This window comes from Euprymna scolopes, chromosome 25, assembly GCF_053919585.1.
Source record: "Euprymna scolopes isolate OS-2025 chromosome 25, ASM5391958v1, whole genome shotgun sequence".
In the NCBI taxonomy this organism is placed as follows: Eukaryota; Metazoa; Mollusca; class Cephalopoda; order Sepiida; family Sepiolidae; genus Euprymna; species Euprymna scolopes.
The window spans coordinates 22,937,542-22,955,267 of record NC_136506.1 but is presented as its reverse complement, the minus strand read 5'-3'; the positions used below and the strand labels follow the sequence as shown (position 1 = coordinate 22,955,267).

The 17,726-nt window shown below is 36.9% G+C and overlaps 1 pseudogene; it reads right to left on the bottom strand.

Annotated features, from left to right (window-relative positions):
- Positions 1-5,710: 5,710 nt before the first annotated feature.
- On the bottom strand, positions 5,711-5,840 carry LOC145247705 (U2 spliceosomal RNA; annotated as a pseudogene).
- Positions 5,841-17,726: the final 11,886 nt, after the last annotated feature.

Below are 17,726 nucleotides of genomic sequence, written 5' to 3'. Positions count from 1 at the left end.
CGTGAAACATTCGTTGATCATCATTCAATCCCGGACAACGTCGGGTCTCCCTGCTGGTATGAATATGATTTAAGATTTTTGTGCGAAAAAAAAAAAAAAAAAAACGTTAGCACTGCTAGGATTAGAGTAGAACGCAATCATGCACATACATATAAACGTATAGATGCACTTATATACAGAATCTCTATCTACACTGTGATACCAGTGTTGCTGCTGTTTGTTTATTTGTTTGTTTGTCTGTTTTTTGTTTGTTTTTTGTTTATTTGTTTGTTTGTTTATTTGTTTGTTTGTTTATTTGTTTGTTTGTTTGTTTATTTGTTTGTTTATTTATTTGTTTGTTTGTTTATTTGTTTGTGTGTTTATTTGTTTATTTGTTTGTTTGTTTTTTGTTTGTTTTTTTGTTTATTTGTTTGTTTGTTTATTTGTTTGTTTGTTTATTTGTTTATTTGTCTCTTCTTTGTTTGTTTTTTTGTTTGTTTGTTTGTTTGTTTATTTGTTTGTTTATTTATTTGTTTGTTTGTTTATTTGTTTGTCTGTTTATTTGTTTGTTTATTTGTTTGTTTGCTTATTTGTTTGTTTATTGGTTTGTTTTTTTGTTTATTTATTTGTTTGTTCGTTTTTTTGTTTGTTCGTTTGTTTGTTGAGCATTTGTTTCCTTGATACCTTTCTATCAACAATTCTTTATAGGATATCGGGTACTTACAGGAGGAACGAAATGAATTTTTTTTTAAACTTCATATAGTCACCCAACATCAAAGCCCAGAGGCCACTCAAGGATAAGAGTCAATGGGTACCGTAATGGAAATTTGATAATAATAACTTATTTTAGAGGACTGCTCTTTAAGAACACGTTCATGTTGGACTTAAGAAGTCCAACATGAAAGCAGCTTTGTGGGATTGGGTTCCAAAGAGGAAAAAACTCTGTTCGTGGAATTTTCACTTGGATTTTGGCGCAACAAAGAGAGTAATGGAAATTTCTGATAGTCGTTGTGATTAATGTGTTTTGCTGTGAAAGACTTATTGGAGGTTTAGCAGTTAACAAACTATTTACTATAAGCGGATCAATGCCCGGCGCCAAAGTGATTCGGCCACACTGACCAATCGGTTGGCAGGGCACATTGATTTGAGCTGTCCCCTTAAGGACTATTTTTAGCCCTTTGGGATCTCAGCTGCGATCGCCAGAGAGACGCCAACAAGCGATCTATACAGACCTCTCTCACTCACCCCTCCCAGTGCTACTTGTTGACGACTGCAGTCTGATGGCAGGCAGACGACACCTTCAAACAGACATTTACACTTTATTTCTTTCTCTCCAGTTTGAGATACAATCTCGCCTTTTCTAAATAAACCCTTTATTATTGTTTTGTTAAAAGCAATGTCGTTTGGCCTTGTGTTTATTTAAGTAATCATTAGGAGAGAAATGCACAACATTTCCCTCCTATAAAATTTTAACAACCACAGAATGAAGCTCAGTGAAGAACCTGCTGTGAAAATAATGGTAGAGTGGAGAGAGGCTAGCAACGTCTCTTCTATGAGACAGAGGATGCAGAGAGAAGAAAAGGACATCACCCAACAGATGTAACATAGCAGGGGATTAAGTATATATATATATATATATATATATATATATATATATATATATATATATATATATATATATATCTCTAAAAGTGAAATTGTCCATCTGTGTGCATCTGCATCTGTGTCTGTGTGTGTACATTTCCTTACTAAACTACTCTGTCAATTTTCAGTCTACAGACTCGAGATTTGACATAAGGGGTATTGAGATTTAGGAAAATCTTTTTAATTGGTTTTCGGCCAGACATTTGGCTGTCAAGGGATCAAAGTTAAACGATTTGCCCTTTGAGAACTCTACCAAACTCCTTCGGCAATTTTGCTCTAAACTCTTGAAATTTTAGATGTAGGTTACTTGGACATGGATCAAACTTTTAAATGATTTGAGCTCAAAACAATAAATATTAAGGAGTGAAAATTGGGGTCCAAGTTAACAAAAATTGACATCTGCGATTTCTACCAAATTACTCAGCCATTTCTTGGTCTAAACATTTGAAAGTTTACATAAAGTGTATTGAGGCATAGGGCAAGCTTTTTAATTGGGTTTTGGACGAAAATTGGCTGTCAAGGGGTTAAATTTGAAATAGTTGACCTTTGTGGACTCTATCAAACTCCTCCGCCAATTTTGGGTCTAAACACTTGAAATTTTAGATATAGGTTTCTTGACATGAGTCAAACTTTTTAATATATATATATATGCACACAAAGTTATGAACAGTATATAGGGCCCGAGAAAATCCGGGCTGAACTGCAAGTATATATATATATATATATATATATATGGAAGAAGATTTATGCTTCATACCTTTCGGTCCTACTACGCTATGAAGTTTATTTTGAGCTCTGTCAAGGCAGGATAAGATGTTTCTAGCAATTCCTCCTAGATGTGGCAAGAGTACTCCATCCTTGGACGTACCTGGCTTTTATATAGGTAGAGAATTGCATCAGCAGTGAGATATCTACTGGAGCGGTAGAAGGACCCACCATTTTTCCAGTGATCTTGGCAAGAGATTTGATGTCCAGGTTTTATTTTAGATCAGGAGTAAAGGTCAAGGCCAGAAGCTTGTCAAAACATGGAACCTCTCAAAACGAGAGCCATTCAATTGATGCCAGATGGAGATCACAGCATTGATGATGTAAATATAGAAGCTCGGTTTTCGATGCATTAAAAGTAACCAACTACCTCTTCCCCCATCGTATCATGTGCTCAAGATCAGAGGAGAGAGAATCAGAGAGAACTTTGTCTTTTACGGCCTTTGATGTGTTGCTAAAGATGGTCGTGTCGTCAGCATAAATGTTTACGAATGATGTTAGGATGTGATTTAGGAAATCATTGATGTAGATCAGGAAAGGAGTTGGGCCAAGGATGGACCACTGAGGGACTCCAACATTAATACTGTGAGCTTCTGATGTCTGCCCATCAACCACTATTCTTATGTACCTATCAGAGAGAAATGATTTAATAATTGAGAAGACATTTCCAGCTATACTGTAGCTGGATATCTTGTGAAGTAGACCTTTATGCCATACCCTATAAAAGGCCTTTGATATGTCAAAAGGAATTGCCCTAGAAAGGAAGCCTCCATCGAGAGATTTACTAATCCTATGATATATAACTGTTAACATCTGCTGTAAATCTAGCAGAATGGAAACCATATTGCATGTCACTAAGAAGGTTATTTTTGCTAAGGTGGTTGACTACATCTTTATGAAGCAAACATTTACTCTTGTATAGACTATTGTTTCCAAATCTGGTCGGTACATCTATCACTAGTCCCTCATTCTTAGAAACGGTCATGCACTATCAACCAAGTACAGTGATACCTTGGTGATCGAACAACTCGGTATTCGAACCAAAAGTTGGAGATTTTCTTGCCTTGGTAGTCAAACTAAATTACGGAGTTCGAACCACCAGCTTCACTTCGGATGTAAACAAACAGCAATGTTCCTCAGTGGAATGTTGTAATCCATACCGGTCATGATACTTTTGAAGTATAGTGTGATGAACCAACCCCACTCCGACGACGTCGCCACACGAGTCTGAACTTTGCCACGAGAGTTATATTTAGAACAGTGTCATCACAACCCCTTGGATGGTGTTTGAATTATTTTTAGCGCATCAACCTGGCACCAGAATCACACAATTCGATTGACGACCCCTTTTTTTGCGTGGGAAGACAATGAACCTTGTGGTGTCTAAAAATTTTTAAAATGGTCAGTAGACTTCAATACGACGAACGAAGCCGATGTATCTCGGGACAACAGTAATTAATTGCGCAAGAAAAAAAAAACTTTGCTTTAAAGTCTTTACACGAAGCTAAACCGATTATTTGAACAACAAAGAAGAAATGGACATTCTTTTACCATTAAATGTATAAAATCCTCAAAGTTTACAGATAAAAAAGGAACTTTTAAACTCTGGAACCAATTAATTCTATTTCAGTTAATTTAAAGGGGAAATATCGTTTCGGTTGTCGAATATTTCGGTGTTTGAACAAACATCTGAAATGAATTATGGTTGAGTACCGAGGTACTACTGTATTTTAATGAAATGTGCCCTTTCGATATAGATAACTCCAAATCACCGGACAAGCAGCAAAATCCCACCCCTTCAACGTAAAGATAATGCTGGAAATCCTTCTACTCTAATAGTTTCTTTCTTTGAACTGCTAAACTTTGGAATTCTTCCTTGTTCCCTGCTTTCCTGACTGTACTAACATGCAGTAATTTAAATGTAATGTGAACAGACATCCTGCTGCTCATCTCCCCACATAGTGCCCTTGTAGATATGGTTCCAAATAGTACGTCCAAGTGGCATATTTACTCTTAGGGTAAATAAAAGTAAAGACAATTGGAAGCAACATAGATAGTGAATCTAGTTTTACATACTATTTCTTGATCGGACAAAAGCTTAAATCAGCAGTTTCATTCAACCAATTACAATGCATCCCAAAATCTCTCACGTACTATAAAAACCCAAACAAAAATTTTTGCTCTCTTCCTGACAACACATGTGTGTACATTACAATCCAGTTGGACTTTTTGAGATGACAAGGTTCTTAGCATAGCGGCACACATGACTTTAACAAACTGTGAGACACAATGTCCAGCAAAGCACACATATACTGCTCACCGAACCCATATACATCTTAGTTACATACACATGCAAATGCACACGGCGCCAGCCGAAACAAACAGATGTGCTCAATTTATCCTTATAAAAAATGCCTTTCTTTCGCCACAACATTTAAATTTATATACGTGAAAAAGTGAATTATACATTTCTTTTGGGAGATAAATTGTCTAGAGAATGTAGGGTGTGTCTTGAGATACCCTCGGTAACTGCAATAAACTATGACATTTTTTCATGTAATTAACTAACTTGATGCATTTTTTTTTTTATGGAAGTTGTTGTCAGTATATATCTTCATTACCGTCACACCTTTGTAAGGGAAAACATACTAAACTCAATGTTATGGTACACACAGAATAAGGGTAAAATACGATCAAATCCCATTTATGAAACGCACTATCTCTCTCTCTCTCTCTCTCTCTCTCTCTCTCTCTCTCTCTCTCTTGATTTTTTTTCTGTCTCCTCTGAAATGGATGGTTGTTGAGCAGCGCAAGATAGCTCAAATGATTGTATATTATGTGGGTTGTTATTTATGGGTCTTTAGCCGGTTAAAATAGCTGCAAAAAAGTCAAGATTGAAAGCAATTACAATTTAACAAGCGTACAACATGAGTACAATGATCTTAGCCATAGCGTCTTTTGCGCATGCATCGATTGACCTGGCACAATAAAAGTATATGTTGTTAATTTACAACCTTTACAGAACGCTTGCCCTGATAGAGCTGTGGTTAGTGTGAACGGTTATTATCAGCACGGTAGAGGTTTCGATTCCCTAGCAATTCTTTTTCTTATTTCATCTTTATTATATTCCTACATTCCTGGCTTCATAATCTATACTCTTATAAATTCATTTTTTTTTTTTTTTTTTGTGTGTGTGTACTGATAAAACCCCTTTTTTTCTATTCGTATTTATTTGCTTCCCCACTAAAGCAAAATGTGACACGAGATCATTTTTAATGTGAGGGAAACCAGCTCCCCAAAAGATGGGCAAAAGGGGCACTCCAGTAGGGACCAAAAATAATTATTATTTCAGTATAGGGGGTTTCCCCTCCATTGACCAAAGACAAATTAACTTAAGTGTACCATCAAACAGGTACTACACTTTGATCTTGGCCTAAAGGCCAAGAAAGAAAAAAAGGGAAGCCTTTTTTCTATTTATATATATATATATATATATATATATATATATATATATTATTTATTTATATGCATATATATATATATTATTTATTTATATATATATATGCTTGCATAATAGTCATGTAAAAAGATTATAGTAAGCACAAACCTCTTATATATATATATATATATATATATATATATAAGAGGTTATATATATATATAATTATAAAACTCAAATGACCTTGTAACGAGTAATGTAACCCATTTTCCAGTTTACGACATCTGGTTGCACATGCGCGCATAAACATTAACCCATAACAACGTAAAAAATAAACGCAAATCGCTTCTTTTGCAGATTTTGACCTGCACACTTAAATATTAACGTTATTATTTCGAAATTATTATTTAACATTTAAAATTTCAAATATTTAGACCAGAAATTGTCTGAGTAATTTGAAAGAGACCGCAGAGGTCAATTTTTTAAAAATTTAACACCTTTTTTGACCCCTTAACTTAACTTAATTTATTCTTTCGGGCTCAAATACAGTCATTAAGTTAGATCCATGTCCAAGGAACCTATATCTAAAATTTCATGTGTTTAGACCTAAAATTGTAGGAGAGTTTGGTAGAGTTCTCAAAGGTCAAATCGTTGAACTTTGACCCGTTAATCGCCAAATTTCTGCCCGAAAACCAATCTATCGATTTTCCCAAATCTCAGTACCCTGTATATCAAATTTCGAATCTGTAGGCTTAAAATTGACAGAGTTATTGCGTAGGGAAATGTACACAAACACACAGACACACAGATACACAGACACACAGACACTTTCACTTTTATATATATAATAGATATATATACTAGCAGTTTCGGCCGGCTTTGTTCATGCCTTATGTACTATTCATAACTTTATGTGCATATATATATATATATATATATATATATATATATATATATATATATATATTAAAAAGCTTGACTCATGTCCAGGTAACCTACATCTAAAATTTCAAGTGTTTAGACCCAAAATTGGTGGAGGAGTTTGGTAGAGTCTACAACAGTCAACTCTTTCAACTTTGACCTCTTGCAGCCAAATTTTCGTCCAAAAACTAATTAAAAAGCTTGCTGCATGTCTGAATACGCTTTATGTAAAATTTCAAATATTTAGACCCAAAATTGGCTGAATAGTTTACTAGAGACAGCAAAGGTAAAATCTTTTGACCTTTGACCCTTTCGCAGCCAAATTTTCGGCCAAAAGCCGATTAAAAAGCTTGCTTTATGTCTGAATACCCTTTATGTAAAATTTCAAATCTTTAGACCAGAAATTGTCTGTGTAATTTGGTAGAGACTGCAGAGGTCAATTTAAAAAATTTTTTTACCCCAATTCTGACTCGTTAACATTTATTGTTTTGGGCTCAAATCAACTTATTAAGTTAGATCCATGTCCAAGTAACCTACATCTAATATTTCAAGTGTTTAGACCCAAAATTGGCGGAGGAGTTTGGTAGAGTTCTCAAATGTCAAATCATTGAACTTTGATCCCTTGACAACCAAATTTCTGGCTGAAAACCGATTTAAAAGGTTTTGCTGAATCTCAATACCATTTATATCAAATCTTGAGTCTGTACACGTATAATTGACAGAGTAGTTTAGTAGGGAAATATACATACACATAAAGGAAATTTTACTTTTATAGATATACTAGCATGGGTGCCCGCGGTTGCCCGAGTGTTTGGAGGTGTATGCTGAGCAAAAAAAAAAAAAGGGGGTCAATTTTTTTTAATTTGACCCCTATTATGACCCCTTAACATTTATTATTTTGGTCTCAAATCAAGTTATTAAGTTAGATCCATGTCCGAGGTACCTATATCTAAAATTTCAAGTGTGTAGACCCCAAATTGTCGGAGGAGTTTGGTAGAGTTCTCAGAGGTCAAATCGTTAAACTTTGACCCCTTAAAAGCCAAATTTCTGGCCGAAAACATATCACATAGATTTTCCCAAATCTCAGTACCTTGTATATCAAATTTTGAGTCTGTAGACTGAAAATTAACAGAGTTATTGCGAAGGAAAATGTACACAGACAAACAGACAGAAAAACAGACAGACACACACAGACACATTCACTTTTATAGATATATAGATAGATAGAAAATCATTTTTTACAATTTTCAACGATTTTAAGAATAAATCGTAATTTTTCAGGAATAATTTCCTATTTCAATCACGTAAATTCTTTTAATTTTGCATTATGTAGTAACACGAGTAAAAATGTTCTTTTATATTTTTTCATCTTGTGTGCTACAAACTAAAACTAAAAAAAAAAAGTGATAATAAGCCATTTGAAAACCTGGATTATAAACACCGAATATTGAAATTAATTCATTTATAAAACTCGCTCTGTCTGTCTGTCTGTTCTCGTTTTTGCTTTCAAATTTTGATTTCTGTTTCGATTCTGGTTGATGGTATGCAAGTCACATTTTTTTTTTTTTTACTTTTGAAATCACGACTACATATCAATATCATATGAAATAATTGGATAGATAATTGATATGTCCTAAGGTGGCCTATTATTCGGACATATCAAAGATAAAGTATTCCGTGAAAGGAATAAATAAATATATACTGAAAGAATAGTTTATTTACGTATTTACATTTTTTTTTTTTTACACAGTGATCACCACTTATCAAGGCCCGGAAGCCACTCAGGGATAAGGGTTATTGCAAGTACATTACGTTAGTGAGGAGATTTGCTGAAATGTTTACTTAAGGGGGCGGTTAATTAGGAATTTGTTAACATTGGACTTGAAGACATCCAAGTTGTAGTCCGGAGGGAAGCAGGCAGACGGAACAGAGTTCCACAGGCGTGCAGTTCTAAGAAAGAAGCTTTGTTCATGGAATCCACGTTTTGATTTAGGCACAGATATAGAGTGGGGGAAATTTTTCACAGTGGATTCAGCTAGACGGGTGTTTTTCATGAAAGATTGGCGGGGGGGGACCAGAGATTGGAGTTCAGACGAGCATCTGCCATGGAAATAATGATAAAACAAGGACAGGCTCGCAACATCTCTTCTGTGGGAGAGAGGTTGCAGGGTAGAGAAAAGGGCATCCCCCACTAAGCCACGAAGTCTATTTTGTACTCTGTCAAGGCAGGATAGGCTATTTTTAGCAGCTCCTGCCCAGATATGGCAACAGTATTCCATCCTTGGACGTACTTGGCTTTTATATAGATAGAGAATTGCATCAGTAGTGAGATATCTTCTGAAGCGGTAGAAGGATCCCACCATCTTTCCAGCGACCTTGGCAACAGACTTGATGTACGTGTTCCATTTCAAATCAGGAGTAAAGGTCAAACCCAGAAGCTTGTCAAAACACGAGGCCTCACCCAGACGAGAGCCATCCATCACAATTGATGCCAGATGGGGATCGTGTTAATATTCAGGGAGGAAGTCTCTGTTTTTCTAAGGGTCCAGTAAAATCCGGTGACTCGGTTCCTTATGTAGAATGTTCCGGTTGGTTACCTATCTCCACATAACAATAATTGACTCTATTATAATATATACGAAATCTGAATGAATTAAAGTATGATATGATAAGAGTGACAGCAGTATAATAATTCTGCCAGCAGACAAAGGCAATGCTACTGTGGTGATGGACATGTCAGAGTACTCTGAAAAAATGGCAGGCCTAATCGCAGATGGTAGCTACGGTAAAATAAAGAAGGACCCAACTTTGAAAACCGAAAGAAAGCTGTTACAAATCCTTACCAAAAACAAGGTACACATCGCTCCGATGAGATATAGACAGCTGGTCCAGCATTACAGTAAGCTACCACATATGTACGGTCTCCCCAAGATACACAAAGACAGTATTCCACTCAGACCCATAGTGAGCTGCCAAGGCTCAGCATGCCACCCACTGAGCAGGTACCTAGTGGATATAATAAACCCATTAGCAGGCAAGTCAGCAACACATGTAAAGAATTCTGCCCACTTCACGGAACTGATCAAGGGAGCACCCATCAGTACAAACCAAATGGTAAGCCTAGATGTGGTTAGCCTGTTCACTAAAGTCTCAACTAGTGAGGCACTAGCAGTAATTCAAGACAAACTAACTGCAGACCTCTCCATAGAAGAGCGCACATGTGTACCATTGCCAAACTTAATGGAAATGCTGACATTCTGCATAGAAACAACCTACTTCAGAATGGGTACTGACCTATATCGACAAGAGGAGGGGCTAGCTATGGGCTCGCCATTATTACCAGTGATGGCGAACATATACATGGAATACTTCGAAGACATGGCCTTAGGTTCAGCTCCCTTAAAGCCAACCATGTGGCTAAGATACGTTGATGACACCTTCATAATCTGGCCCCATCAGGAAGACATCCAGGCTCTCCTAGACCATGTGAACTCAATAAGACCATCGATACAGTTCATGGAGAAAGAAAGGATAACCAACTGGCCTTCCTTGATATACTCATATCACGCACAGAGCATGGGTTTAAGACATCCGTATATCGCAAGCCTACCTTCACCGGACAATACCTTAACTTCAACTCCCATCATCCATATAGTATCAAACATGGAATCGCACGCTGCTTACAACATCGAGCAGAGATAATAAGTAGCAATACCATTACATACCACCAAGAAATGGTCAGGTTGAAAAATACCCTCCGTCGTAACAACTACCTCGATAGAATACTATCCACCAGACGTGTTAATAGTATAAGAGAGGAGAATGAAACCCAAAAACCTCCAACGGTCTGTCTACCATACATATGAGGCATCTCCAAAAAGATTCAGAGAATATGTGCCCCCTACAACATCAGGACAGTATTCAAGAGTGAGTCAACACTCAGACGACACCTGGTACGAGTGAAGCTCCGCATGAAGGAGAACATGACCAAAAACTGCATATACTCCATCCCATGCAGTTGCAGAAAGGTTTACAAGGGTGAAACATGCCGCCCCCTTAAAGTAAGGGTGGAAGAACACCGAAAAGCGGTAACTAAAGGGGAGACAGAAAAATCGGGTATAGCCAACCATGTCTGGATGGAGAGGGGGGACTATCGCTCCCTATGGGACGAAGTAAAATAATAAACAGAGAGACCCACTGGAAAGTGAAAAAACTAAAAGAAACAGCTCACATGCTCGGACATAACAACCTACTGAGCAAACCAAGCATAGAGCTGAATGCAATTTGGACACCTTTGATAGAGAGAGAAAACCTTGAATGATAACATAGGTTTAACATTAACAAAAACCAACTAGTGACATATGGCCGAGTGGTCCTAGACGTTGTATCAAAGTTTACAGTTACCCAAAGGTGCTGAGTTCAATCCTGAACGAAAGCACAGTGAAAAGTAACATTCAAAACAGAGAATCAGCAACTATGTCCCAAAGCCTAGCTGGAGTCTGAACACGGTGCCCCTGTAATAATAAAGGGTTGGGTTCGAGACTCCTAACATATGGTTCCCCTGTTCGATACAAAAAAAACAAAAACAACAAAAAAAACACCTGATGAAGGCTGGAGGGCAAAACGGCCGAAACGTTGTGATGATAACAACCAAGATGAGGAAGTCAGTCCGACAATCTCAATCAATATTTTACTACTAGCCAATGCCGGGCGCCCCCTGCTGGTACAATATACTTTTTCTTTACATGTTGACAAACATGAAGTAAACTTGTAGCACTACAGAAAAGTGCAAATAATAAAAAAGTCACCACTCATGGTGATCTTTATCATATATGATGAACTACGAACCTAAGATAGAGTTCATTTGCATTTAACCACATGGAACCCTGTCCAACATCTCGTTCAGTAAACTGGGTCTCTCTCGGCTTTAAAAAAAAAAAAATATGATTAACTTGGTGACATTCACCCAGGACGGGTTGAGCTAGCTCCTCCCATAGTACACAGAGCGTCCTAGATGAACGCAAACGATACAGGACGGTCCGTAGTAGCCAAGATAGTTTTGGTCAGGCAGTGGATGGACTCTCCTATGTTACAGTGCACCGTGTGGCTGAACAAACAAACAAACAAACTCTTTTTTTTTTTAAAGAGCTTGGTTAAGGGGGGGGGGTGATTCTGGGCAAAAGAGGAATATCTGTACCGGTGTTCTTAACAACCGATGTCATTCTTCCTTGTTCTTCTACATTGTTCCAGACAAGCCACTTGATGTAAAGAACTGAAAAGGACAAAAGATTATAATCTCAAAGTCAGCAGATGCCTGTTGACCGTTGTCTTGAAAAGATCAAGGTTATAGATAGAAAGAAAACAGTCAGTAGGAAGAGAGTTCCACAAGTTTGTGGTTCCTGGAAAGAAGTTATTGGGATAGGAAGCTGTACTATAACAAGTTATCTGAACAGCAAATTTATGAAGACTACTAGATTAACAAGTCAAACGAGCTGAAACAAAGGAAGCAGGGAATAAATCAAACAATACTGAAGAACGCATAACATAATAATAATTTTAGAATAGACTGAGACTAGCCACATCATGTTTGTGTGTGTGTGTGTGTGTGTGTGTGTGTGTGTGTGTGTGTGTGTGTGTGTGAGAGAGAGAGAGAGAGAGAGAGAGAGAGAGAGAGAGAGGGGGGATGATTGTCCAAAATTTCTCCTGTATTAAAAAAGATACAGAAAAATCTGTGATGATGTACATACCAGTGAGGGAACGAAAAGATCATATTCCAAAAATTATGTAAAATATTTTTTATAGATAGAAAATCATTTATTAACGATTTTAAGCGATTAATAGTAAATCGTAGCCATTACAAGGCTGATTTTAGTTTCTCGAGTTTCTAATTGAGTTATATCACTTTGTTTCTTCAAGATGGCGGAGCAAGATACTCCATCGTCGCTTCCTCATAGAATTTTATTTTCTTAGTTAAAAAAAAAAAAATTGATAAATTTAGGTGATTTTTGGAATATAACATTTTTGTTTCCTCGCAGGTACATACATCATAATACAGCTTTTTCTTTATTTCTGTTTTTTTAATATAATGGGAATTCTAATCGACGAACTGTTGCATCCCTCTGTTTGTTCTATAAGTATTTTAATGGTGGATGTTCCGATAAACTACAAGCCATTGTATCCCCTCGACGTAGATACTCCCGACAAACCCAATAAGCAGCAAAATCCCACCCCTACACAGTAGAGATCCCTAGATGTAAGAAAGCCTTCTACTCTAATAGTTTATATGTAGTTTTATGCATGAGTGCATAAAACCTCTAATAAAAGATTAATAAATAAAAAAGGCACAGAATGATTAAACAACAGCTAAATGTTAAACAAATCAATGAAAGAGTTTATTTCGCATTAAGAAAAACTGTGTCTGAGGCGAAAGAAAAGAAAAAGGAACAGAAAATTCTCAGGTTTTCTACCTTCTGGAAGCAGAAAACTTGAAGTGTCTCCAGGCTGTCCAGTGGAAGTCTTCAGTCGGGTAATCGCAGCCTGGAGGGGGGGAGGGATTCAGTGGACAGAGAGTGAGAGGAGAGAGGTCCATGTTCTTTGGTGGTCGGGGCTCCGGTGCTGGTTGCTGGATCATTTCAAACAGGAGTAAATACACCATTAAGGGACACATAGGATTAATGCGCCCTGGTAGCTGACTGGTCAGTGTGTGGCCGAATCAGTTAGCAATATCAGTATTAATCCACGAGAAAATAGTCTGTTATGGTAACTGCTACAAGTTTCTTCCCCAGACCTGCTAAACTTTGGAAATCCCTTCCAGGTTCCTGCTTTCCCAACTGTACTAACATGCAGAAGTTCAAATATAATGTGAACAGACATCTTGCTGCTCAACTCCATATATAGTATCCCTGCAACTTATGGCCCCGATAGTAGCCCCCTACATCGAAGTGGCACTGTGGGCTTTGTTTGGGGTGAAAATGGAATTTAAAAGAATTAATAAAGTTTCAGTGGATGTCCGAGATCTAAACTGTGATATTACAAACAAGCTCTGCATAACATTAGAGTCGTATTCTAGTTGCCGTTTTCGCAAATAGCACTACAGTATCGATGAAAACCGAGCGAAATGGGTGAGATATTCCAACGGTTTATATGCTACAATTGAACAGAAGTCTCTTAACATTTTGGAACTTGTTTACATGGGTGATTATTTTAAGCCTACGCATTTCAGGTGAAAAGATTATTACATGTTATGTCGAAATTAGTATAAATTCCGAAAATTCCGAAAAATAATCCAGTAGAAAAACACTTACAAGTAAAAAAAAAAAAAGAATTGATCGAATTATCGAGTTTTTATAGGTTTTAATGTGGAACAGCTATGCGACCAATTCAGTATGGCAATCTGACTTATCTCCCTTAACTTAAATTACGAGTCAGTCATTTTTAAACAAAGCGTAAATGTCGATGATTTTTTTTTAGCACATATTCTACTGGAATACTTTTTCGTAATTTTTTTGAATCTATACAAAATTTCGCCATGACACGTAAGTAGGTAATAATGTTTCCACCTGAAATGCGTTGGTTTAAACGATCACCAATGTATGTACACATAATATTTTGTTTTTGTTCTTTTTAGTTCTGCTCATCTCATTTGACTTTTTTTCTTTCGTATTTGGTCTTTTTACGTCAAAATTACGCCTTGCTGCAACCCTTTATTACCTCTAAACACGCGACGCGCCCTCTTCTCTTAGTCACCCCCACCCCCACCCCAGATTGCCCCGCGTCGGCCCTTCGTGATATTTTGGCTGGTATCCATTTCTGCGCAAGTATTTTTTCCTCTCAACGGCAGCCAAAAGTAAGCGCCTATAAATCTCCTTCCTTTTCGCCATTTATGGGTAAATTATGCGCCTACTTCTTCGTCTTCGACTTTCTTCTATTGTCACCCCACCAAACTGGAGAGAGACGCCGACAATGATTGGAGAGATATAGCTCTAAGACTACTACTACTACTACTACTACTACTACTACGAGCATATAAATATATATGTAGTCTTGTTTTGTTTTCCATTTATTTATTTCTTTAACTTAAAAAAAAAATAAATGAATAATAAGTATTTTACAACGTCAGCTGCACGTGCAGCATAGAAAATCGTGTGTAGAGTAACACGTGCGTATCACACACACGCGCGTGCGCGTGTGCGCAAAGATACACACATGGACACACACGTAGACACACACATACACACACCAGTATACACCTGCAGAGACACACATGCACAAAGATACACACAAGGACAAACGTACAGACAGAACACATATACAAAAATACGCATACACAAACATACACACACCTAGATACATACACACACACACCTAGATACACCTGCAGACACATACACACAGAGGCACACACATGCATGCACACACTTACAAAAACACATACACAGAAACATATGCAGATATACATACAGATATACACACTCATACACAGACACACATGCTGATGTACACACATACACAGATACACAGACGCATACACATACACATAAAACATAAAAATTGCATCTGTATTATTTTGGATTCATCGGACTACTGTTCTCATCTTGAGTGTGATTTTCACAACGTTTCGGTCGATGTAACCTCCAACCTTCTTCAGGTATATTGTGTCGAATTTGGGAATGTTTCTGTCAAACTTGGGAATTTGGATGGAATTTCGAGCAGAACCTTTTATTCACTTCACGGGGGTAGCATGCTCTTGTTCCATCAGCCATGACCGGATAGAGATCCTAAGTAATTTGCAATTGTATTTTCCAGTCGTCCGCAAGAACCCGTGACGCAGTGGTTAGAGTACTTGGAAAAATCAATTATAAAAGTGATATTCTCTTGAAGGTTGAAGGTTCAATCCTCAGTGTGGTCAACTGAAAAATACAATTGTGAATTACTTAGGATTTCTATCCAGTCATGGCTGAGAGAACAAGAGCATGCTACACCCATGATGTAAATAAAGGGCTCGGTTCGAAATTCCGTCCAAATTCCCTAATTCGGCAGAAACATTCCCAAGTTTGACAAGATACACCTGAAGAAGGTCGGAGGTTACATCGACTGAAACGTTGTGAAAATCACACTCAAGATGAGAACTGTACTCTGATGAATCCAAATAATACGAATAACCAATCCTCATCTCAAAAATTCAGAAACGTCATAAAATTTGCTTTTATGCAGAAACAGTTAATTCCTGCGCTGATAAGGTTTCAATTTCAATCAGATTTGAAAGATACAATCTCATTCAGTTTCTATTTAGTGACAGAAATTTCAAAATGTCTCCTTTGTTAAAAATTTTAGATAAAAAAGAAATAGGGCAGTTTTTTTTTTTTTGTTTTTTTTTTTTTGACTACCCTGTATATTGGTATTTCTTTAGTGTTTGATATTTGGAATCATATATTCAATTCAGCCTCTCAAAATAAAACTGATGCAGAAAAGGTATGCATGTCAAGACTGCAAGGGATAGATGCTGCTTTTTCATTAATTATTCTTGAGTAATTTCATATTTTAAATGGAGTTAGAAGTTTGTGAAATGTATTTTATAATTATTAAAATTATCGTCAGAATTTTGTGAAACTAACTTGTTGCGGGGACTACGGGTGTCAATGTTAGTCCCACAAACTTAAAAAAAGATAAAAATGAAAAAAAAGTGCAAAACGGTGTTGAACAATCAAACAAAGATGACTAAGGTGGATGAATAAATCTAATACAATTTTTTTTTTTTCAAAATCTTAAATAAATGAAAAAATAGACCAGAAAGTTTCTTCTTAATTGAGAGTCTCTTCCTGTGACTGAGGTAATGAAATGAAATGAAGTAGCAAAGTGAAAGTCCTCGGTTAGAAATAACCGGTCCTTTTTTTAGGAAAAATTAACCACCAAAAAGAAGTCCATCGCTTACTTTAGCAGAGAGATAGACAAAGGAAAAAAGTCAGTGGAAAATTATTTTTTGGGTGCGCGCGTTTAACGTCCACATGGATGGAGTCGATGATGATGTTTACAGCATGCGCTATTTAAAGATTTCAAGCCGGCTCCACGAACACTGTCAGAAAAAAACATTTTTGAAATTTGTTTTCGTCGTAATCCGATTGGATGAAAAAAACCCATCTTTGTGGCGTAAGATGCTTTCAAAGATGTCTGCATGAAAAGGCCGAGTAGTTTATATGTCCACAGAATTTGCCTGGGTGTAGAATGGAAATGTGCACGCAGCTGAAATGATCTTTATACAGTTGTGCAACTGGGTTTTACAGTTGTTCAACTGGGTTTTACAGTTGTTCAACTGGGTTTTATAGTTGTACAACTGGGTTTTACAGTTGTGCAACTGGGTTTTACAGTTTTACAATTGTGCAACTGGGTTTTACAGTTGTACAACTGGGTTTTACAGTTGTACAACTGGGTTTTACAGTTGTGCAACTGGGTTTTACAGTTGTACAACTGGGTTTTACAGTTGTTCAACTGGGTTTTACAGTTGTTCAACTGGGTTTTATAGTTGTTCAACTGGGTTTTACAGTTGTGCAACTGGGTTTTACAGTTGTACAACTGGGTTTTACAGTTGTGCAACTGGGTTTTACAGTTGTACAACTGGGTTTTACAGTTGTACAACTGGGTTTTACAGTTGTGCAACTGGGTTTTACAGTTGTACAACTGGGTTTTACAGTTGTTCAACTGGGTTTTATAGTTGTTCAACTGGGTTTTACAGTTGTGCAACTGGGTTTTACAGTTGTACAACTGGGTTTTACAGTTGTTCAACTGGGTTTTATAGTTGTTCAACTGGGTTTTACAGTTGTACAACTGGGTTTTACAGTTGTACAACTGGGTTTTACAGTTGTTCAACTGGGTTTTATAGTTGTTCAACTGGGTTTTACAGTTGTGCAACTGGGTTTTACAGTTGTACAACTGGGTTTTACAGTTGTTCAACTGGGTTTTACAGTTGTTCAACTGGGTTTTA